Genomic DNA, 8,061 nt, shown 5'->3' with positions numbered 1-8,061 from the left:
CCGGTTTTAGTCTTGTATAGCAAGTGACAAAATGTCATGTAAAATTTGGGCTGGTTTATGGTTGTCAAATAGTCTCACATGTCAGGTCCCAATCACAAACTTTATTCTAGGACAAGTATTTAATGTATTTGGAATATGACTGAGTGCTTGTGCAGTTTCACGGCGGCAGTAAATCGCATGCGATTTATTACATAGGGGGGGGGAGGGGCCCTAAACTGCACACCCTGGACATATGAGGTGCTACCTGCTGAGACCTGTAGTGCAGCAAGCAGGAGGAGGAGTTTGCAGGTGCACACTAAATATAAATGCTAGACCTTTTAATATCTTTGCTATATTGCATTTCTGAGGTTATTAGCATAATGATGGCCATTATTATCGGCTTGTCCAGGTTACCTCAATAGGACAAGTCCCTAACACTACTCTGAGACAGGTCTAGGGCACGGGACCCCCCTAGGCCAGCCCAGCAGAACCACCCCATGGCATCACATTGGTGCGATGCGATTTATTACCTGTTCATACCCCCACTATCCACTACGGCATGGAGTTGATCTTGTATAGTGTGGCGAGCCGACAAGGATTACTTGACATGTATTTACTGAGCCCAAAGCGTGGTGAGGGGCCGTGGAATACATGTCAAGTAATCCGTGTCCCCTCACCACTACGGCATGGAGTTGATCTTGTATAGTGTGGCGAGCCGACAAGGATTACTTGACATGTATTTACTGAGCCCAAAGCGTGGTGAGGGGCCGTGGAATACATGTCAAGTAATCCGTGTCCCCTCACCACGCTTCGATATCGCATGCGATTTCCTGGCGCTGTGAAACTACACAAGAACAGATGACTGAACAGGTCATAGCACAGTAAAGCTGCAGCTTCTTGTTGAGCCGGAACACATCAGATCTATGTCCTGACAACCCCACTGGTCCGTAAACAGCTTGAACACCAGCTGCTTACTCTGGCACGAGGGAATAGCTTTATCAACCAATTCATGTGCAGGTGGGAATCTGACCATTTGCACAGTAGATTCAATTGAGAACTCCTGGCGTGGAAACAGGCAAATACAGAGATGTACTGAGAGCTGGTTCGGAGTCAGTACCTCCCTGACCAATTCCTGAATGGCAGTCGCTTTGTCCGTCGAAAAGAAGATCCTCTGGGCCACTTTGTCCAGAATCATTCCCAGAAAGAGTCTCTGGGTAGGCAGCAGGTGAAACCTGATAATTTAGAAGTCACCCGTATTGGGACAATAGCTGAGTGGTCTGAGAAATGCTACCTGACAGCTGTTCCCTGGACCTCACCTTTATGAGGTTATCGTCCAGATGAGGGATGATATTGATCCTCTGCAGCCACAGCCAGACTATACAGATCCCTGAGATCCAGAGAGGCCAGAAACCCCTTTCCAGGCAGGTTGATTACCGCGACTCCATTCTGAACTTGAACACTCGTAGTTCAGTTATTTAAGGTTCAGAATTGGGCACATCGAGCTATACGGCTTTGGTACTACTAATAGGTTTGAGTGATAACCCAGACCTGTTTGTGGAGAAGGGACAATGACCCTGGTCCGAACCAACTTTTGTAATGCCACTAGTAGCGTATCCCAAATAACCTGGGAAACCGGTAGACCTAGCTTTGAAAAATCTGTGAGGCAGGCAAGTGCTGAACTCGTTTGTACCCCCTGGGAAATGATATTCCATACCCAGGAATCCTGGCAGGAAAGATGCCAGACGGGACCGAAGAACAGCAACCACGCCCCCAACTCCAGTTCCCCCGGGGACTGAGGTACGGCAGCAGGCTGAAGATTTGGAGGAGGCAGAGCCTGGGAGCTGGCTGCGGTGGGTCTACGCTGTTTTTACCAGCGTTGGAGGTGCTCCTGGGCTTACTCCAAAACCTGTCCCCACGAAAGTACTGCAAGAGGGGGGGCAGAGTTGCTGAGGGGAGAAAGGTGGTTTTTCCAGCAGTGACTTTAGAAATCCAAGCCATCCACATACGCAGCCATAAGGATCTCCGTGCGGAGATCGCCATAGTAGAGATCCTAACGTTGATTTTGACTACCTCTTTAAAGGTATCAAAGGACATGCAAGGTATCCTGAATGTGTTTAAACAGTGTTGTCATATCAACCTGGTCCTTTCCACCTACCAGGCCTTCCTGAATTTGACCCGCCCATGAATAAATGGCGTGAATCATCCAGAAGCCTGCAAGAACAGGCCTCTGGGATGCACCCACAGCAGTGTAAATAGAATTTAACATGCCCTCAATCTTTCTATCGACCGTCCCGGGAACCCAGCAAGACTGTCTTTTTTGACAGGCATGAGACTGAGGCATTCTCTTCTGGCGGGATTTCCCAGACCCCTCTGCCCTTTGGAGCAAAGGGGAAGGTGGACACTAGATGCTTGGGAATCTGGAAGTCTTTATCTGGGGATGCTCAAGCTTTTCTGAAAAGGTCATCCAAATCCTTAGAATCAGGAAAGGTGACATTAGCCCTTTTTCAGTGTAAAAAAAAAAAAGTGGTACTTCCTCATCTTTGCGGCCACAGCTTACGCCAGTTATGTTAGACACATTCAGAATAGTATCATTGTCCCCTTGCGGGCTCGGCGGCTCGCCACAACTTTACTAAAGGTAATGGTTAGTGGCGTGGACCCACTGTGGTGGTATGCAAAGATTCCTACGTAAGTTCCGTAGTGTAAGCTGTGGCCGAAAAGATGAAGTACCAAAAAAAGAATTGCTGCCCCTAAGATTCCTCAGCAGGGATATATAACACATTTCTGATGGCCACAATAATAGGTTTGACACCCTGAGTTGGATAAACCTCTTCCAAAACAGGCTCTACCTCCTCACCTTCCTCCTGCTCCTCCTCCTTTTTGGAGTCAGAGCCAATCTCTAAAAGCCTGCACTTTTGTGGTGCATTCACACCTGAGGAAGACGCAACCGGTCAGATTTCTGCAGATTTTCCACAGACACCTGTAACTGTTGCAGCTATTTTCTGAGACATCTGCTGCATCATAGCCTTCATTGAACTCAGCCCCCCCACCCCCTCACTATGCTGAGATAGCTGGCTGCACTAATCACACATGAGTGTCAGCGGTGGAAGGGGAAAACCTGGTGTTACATATGGTGCATTTGCTCCCTATGATGAAAGAAACAGTCACACTTGTACACAGATATACACACAGTGAAAATTCAGGGGGAATAAAGTCTGCCCCAGCCGTGTAAGGCACCCAGAGGGAAGGAATCCAGGACACTTGCCAAACAGACCCAGTGGGAGTGTAATGGCGCTATCAGTAGTATTTACACGGATATCCCAGTGAAACAAGTCCTTAAAAGGAGCTGTTTATGTTGACTCTACCCTAGTTTAACACCCCAGTTCCAGTGAATCTGTAGACTGGAGTGCCTTGGAGGAGCCAGAACAAGCTGCACACTGTTCTTTGCAGGGAATGGCACTGAGGGGTAATTTATAAAGCTCTGTGAAGTGATAAAGTGTGGTTTTATCACCGGCCAATCAGCTCCTACCTGTCATTTTTCAAACCAAGCCTGTAACTACATAGTTAGGAGCTGATTGGCCGGTGATAAAAACCAGTAACTTTATCACTTCACCGAGCTTAATAAATCTACCCCTGAGTCACTGCTTGTCCCACTCTGAGGTAGCACCACCCCCTGTAATGGCGCCAGAGCTACTAAAACTAGAGAACTTAGTGGTGGTTGCATTGTCGATGCCTTGGTCATACCAGCCTGTATACTTCCCTCTAATTCCGTTGCTGTCCAGAGTAGAGATGAGCGGGTTCGGATCCTAGAGATCCGAACCCCCACAAACTTACCTGATCCGAGGCCGGATCCAGGGAGTTCGATGGTCGCCGCCATTTTTCTGAGTTCAAATCGAGGCCGGACGTCATCTTCCCGCTGTCGGATTCTCGCGAGACCTGGGGATATATAGTTCCCGGCGGTCAGCGCCATTTTCAAACAGGCTGGTGATTTCAGACAGCACGGATATGTCCGTGCTGTCTGCTGAGCGGAGTGGGGGGGAGATGATTTATGCATAGGGGGCTGCTGCTAGTGCTACAGAGGGGGCTACATTATTTTAATTCAGCAAAAAAAAAAAAATTTTTTTTAAATGACTGCTGCCAGTGCACAGTATAAGTCCAGGGTGCCCGCATGTGTGCTGCATCAGTCCAGGGTGCCCGCATGTGTGCTGCATCAGTCCAGGGTGCCACCATTTGTACTGTATCCATCCAGAAGTGCCCATGTGTGCTGTATTTGTCCAGGGGTGCCCACATTTGTACTGTATCCATCCAGGGGTGCCCACGTGTGCTGTATTTGTCCAGGGGTGCCCACGTTTGTGCTGTATCAGTCCAGGGGTGCCCGCATGTGTGCTGTATCAGTCCAGGGGTGCCCACATGTGTGCCGTATAATTCTATGGGTGCCCCCTTGTGTACTGTATCAGTCCAGGGGTGCCCGCATGTGTGCCATATAATTCCATGGGTGCCCCCATGTGTCCTGTATCAGTCCTGGGGTGCCCGCATGTGTGCCGTATAATTCCAGGGGTGCCCCATATCAGACCAGGGGAGCTGCCCTTTTTTTTTTAAATGAAAATAAAAATAAGGTTTTTTTTTTTTTTTTACTGCAAGGGCTGTTAAATGCGCTGTAGTCCAGGGGTGAGCCAAGAGTGCTGTATAATTCATGGGGTGTTGCTAAGTAAGGTGTGCTGCTCTTTTTTATAATTAAAAGAATACAAATTTTTACTGCAGGAATTTGTCTGCCGTATAATTCCATGCCTGCCGCCATGTGTGCCGTATCAGTCCAGGGGTGCCGCCATCTGTGCCGTATAATTCCATGTGTGCTGTATCAGGTCAGGGGTGCCACCATCTGTGCTGTATAATTCCTGGGTTAAGCCAAGTCTGCCAATTCATGGGGTGCTGTCAAGTGTGCTGATTTAGTCCAGGGGTGATGCTAAGTGTGCCAAATAATTCCTGGGGTGAGCCAAGTCTGCCAAATAATACCTGGGGTGAGCCAAGTCTGCCAAAAATTCCTGGGGTGAGCCAAGTCTGCCAAATAATTCCTGGGGTGAGCCAAGTCTGCCAAATAACTCATGGGGTGCTGCATTAGTCCAGGGGTGATGCTAAGCGTGCCATATCAGTCCAGGGGTGATGCTAAATGTGCTGTATCAGTCCAGGGGTGATGCTACCTGTGCCGTGTCAGTCCAGGGGTAATTCTAGGTGTGCAGTATCAGCCTAGCGGGGATGCTTAGTGTGCCATATCAGTCTAGTGTTTGTGCCACACACTTGTGTGGCTTATCATAGTTATCCAGCTACCTCGGTGCAACCTTTTGCCCTAAAAACAATATTGTAAGGTGTGAGCTGTACAGAATAGACTGGAAATGAATGTTATTGAGGTCAATATAGCGTAGGAGCAAAAAATAAAAACCAAAATTCTGCGATTTTAGCAGTTTTTATGCTTTTTTTTTAACAAAAAATCAGAACCCAAAAAATCCAAACACAAAACACTTAGGAGGTGTTTTGCCAAAACCCATTAGAACCCAAAACCTCAAGGTAATCAGAACCCAAAACCCGAAAAGTGGCCGGTGCACATCCCTAGTCCAGAGTATTTCACAAGATCAGGAGGGAGAATGGCCAAGAAGGATGTAGTACACTGATCTTCTAGCCATGTCTGTGGACGAACCCTGGCCTCTCTGCTGAGAAGAGAACTTCTTCAGCAAGGAATTTTCGTTTATCCGGGCTTACGGCGGCTGCGTTTATCGGCTTGAAGGTTGAGCGGCTGATCTTAGCCAGGAAGGGTATTTCGGGAAATGTAATACCTACCATGATTCGGGCTAGAAAACCAGTGACATCCAGACACTATCATCAGATCTGGAAGAGATATACAGTAGGTCATGGTTTGAAGGGAGACATTGTTCTCCTACGGTTTTCCGACTGGGTCTGTTGCTCCGGTTTCTTCAGGATGCAGTGGATATGGGCCTGAGTTTGGGCTCCATCAAGGTACAGATATCATCCTTGTCCATCTTCTTTCAGAAGAAGTTGGCTTGGTTACCGGAGGTTCAGACGTTTTTAGAAGGTGTTCTGCACATCCAGCCTCCTTACCTACCACCCAAGGCTCCATGGGACCCATGATATTGACCTCCTGGTTTGAGCCGTTGGATAAAGTTCCTTACATGGAAAGTAGTCATGCTTTTGGCCTTGGCTAGATGGGTCTCCGAATTGGAGACTTTGTCATGCAAGTCCCCCTATTTGAAGTTTTTCGAGGACAGAGCGGTTTTCAGGATTCGACCGCAGTTTTTGCTGAAGGTGGTTTCGGCGTTTTCACTCTAACCAGACAATTGTGACCAGACAATTGTGGTTCCAGCTCGGTCTGGAAACATCGGACATTCCTAAATCTTTGGATGCTGTCCATGCTTTAAAGATTTATCTTAAGGACAGCTGGGCCTAGGAAGTTTGACTTCCTTTTTGTATGATGCTCACAAAAGGGGTTGCCCTGCTTCGAAGCAGTCAATTACTCACTGGATACAATTGACTATTTAGCATGCTTATTCTTCAGTGGCTTTGACTGTTCCGAATTCTGCTAAGGCCAACTCTACTAGATCTGTGGGCTCCTCCTGGGTGGCCGCCCATGGAGTCTCGGCCGTACATCTTTGCCAAGCTGCTACATGGTCTGGGAAGAACACATTTGTTAGATTCTACAGGTTTGATACCCTGGCCAAAGAGGATACCCATTTTTGGGCAGGTGGTGCTGCAACTTTCTCACCATGTTCACGCCCGTTCTGGAAGCTTTGGGACATCTCCAAGTGAATCCCCAATATATGGATGATTGAGAAAATAGAATTTTATATACCTACTGGTAAATCCTTTTCTCAAAGTTCATAAGGGATATTGGGCAGCCTCCTCTGTGGTTCGCCATTCTGCAGGTGGAATTAAAACTTGTCTTGCAAGTTATTACAAGTTTGTTGTTTTCAGTTCTGAATTGTGTGTTGGTTTGTTTGTCTCACCACTTGTATCTTCCGTTTTCTTCTCTCAAATATATCTTCATCCTTACAAGCACACATTTACCTAGACTGAGCTGTGGGAGGGGGGCATAGAGGGAAGGAGTCAGCACACCCTATTTGATGTTTCATGTGCACAGGCTCCTTTGGACCCCATAGTACTAATGGAATAGAATAAAAGGAGCCTATTTATTAACCCTTCTCAATGTGGTAGTATTTGACAAATTTATCCGATGATGAAGTTTTGACTTTCAAGTCAACTTTGCATTGGTGGACAATAGTTAATAAATAAATAAATAAATAAATAAATAAAAAAGCATTTTTGACTAAACCACAGCTTGGCGAGTGATTTGCTGAACCATGTTTTCTAACCAGGCCAATTTTTCCAACAGTCGAAATATCGTTACTTTGATTGAATAGATCGAATGCAAGTATGACCAAAAAGTGCAGGTTTTCTGACTGTAGGCAAAATCCACATTAAATAAATACCCCTCAAAGCCTGTAACATGGCAGTACGGAGCAGATTGGCTGGTTCTTTGGGCCCAATTCAGACCTGATCATGCAGAGACTTATCGATACACTGCACATACGTATGGCCTGTAATACACATGAGTAAGGCCATCCTGCGACAACATCCTGTTACTTTTTCTATATGCAAGGTGATTGGCAGGAAGTAGGTGCTTCAGGTGAAATCTGGCCATTTCGTGGGAATACCATAACACAAGCATGCCCAGGAAATGCTGGGAATGTCAGGGAAACCATTAGCATGACTGAGCCTTTTTTTCAAATCGCACTGCCAAGTCACTCAAGACTACGTGGCGCCTGAGATGGGTTTGGCCAGTGTAAAAATCATTTGATAGTGACCTGGGAATGGATATGTGGCCGTACACATTCATCAGCGATCACATCAATTTGCGATGTAGGATTTTACTGTAACGGGGCAATGACTGACCCGAACGCTAGCCATTGTAAATTCACTGCCATTCCATCTGGTCTTGCCCAGGCCCTCCATTTAATGGACCCTCTAAATTTATGAAAACCTGTTTTAAGTTATTCAATGACACACACACCTATTTAT

Source organism: Crinia signifera, chromosome 1, assembly GCF_055691185.1.
Source record: "Crinia signifera chromosome 1, ASM5569118v1, whole genome shotgun sequence".
Lineage (NCBI taxonomy): Eukaryota > Metazoa > Chordata > Amphibia > Anura > Myobatrachidae > Crinia > Crinia signifera.
The sequence above is the reverse complement of the archived record's forward strand: the minus strand, read 5'-3'. Positions refer to the sequence as shown.